We start from the raw sequence: 504 nt of genomic DNA on the forward strand, positions 1-504 counted from the left end.
TGGGATTACTATACCAGATTTTAAGCTGTTATTACAGAGCTACAGTCATAAAAACAACATGGTACTGGCACAGAAATAGACCCATAGATCAATGGAACAAAATTGAAACTCAAATATGAGTAAATGTAATTTCAGCTACCTGATATTTGACAAAGGGGCCAAGAATATTCACTGGAGCAAAGACAGCATGTTCAGCAAATGGTGCTGGCAAAACTGGATCTCCACCTGTAGGAGAATGAAACTGAACCCCTATCTTTCACCTTGCACAAAAGTCAATTCCAAATGGATCAGAGACCTCAATGTAATGCCTGAAACTATTAGAAGAAAACATTGACAAAAACCTACAAGATATAGGCGTAGGAAAGGATTTTCTAAAACGGACATCAATTGCTCAGGAAACAAGGGCAAGAATTAACAAATCAGACCTCATTAAACTAAAAACCTTCTGTACATCAAAGGAGGCAACCAGGGAAGTGAACAGAAAACCCACAGAATGGGAAAAAA

Source organism: Nannospalax galili, unplaced genomic scaffold, assembly GCF_000622305.1.
Source record: "Nannospalax galili isolate Female #2095 unplaced genomic scaffold, S.galili_v1.0 scaffold241, whole genome shotgun sequence".
Classification (NCBI taxonomy): Eukaryota; Metazoa; Chordata; class Mammalia; order Rodentia; family Spalacidae; genus Nannospalax; species Nannospalax galili.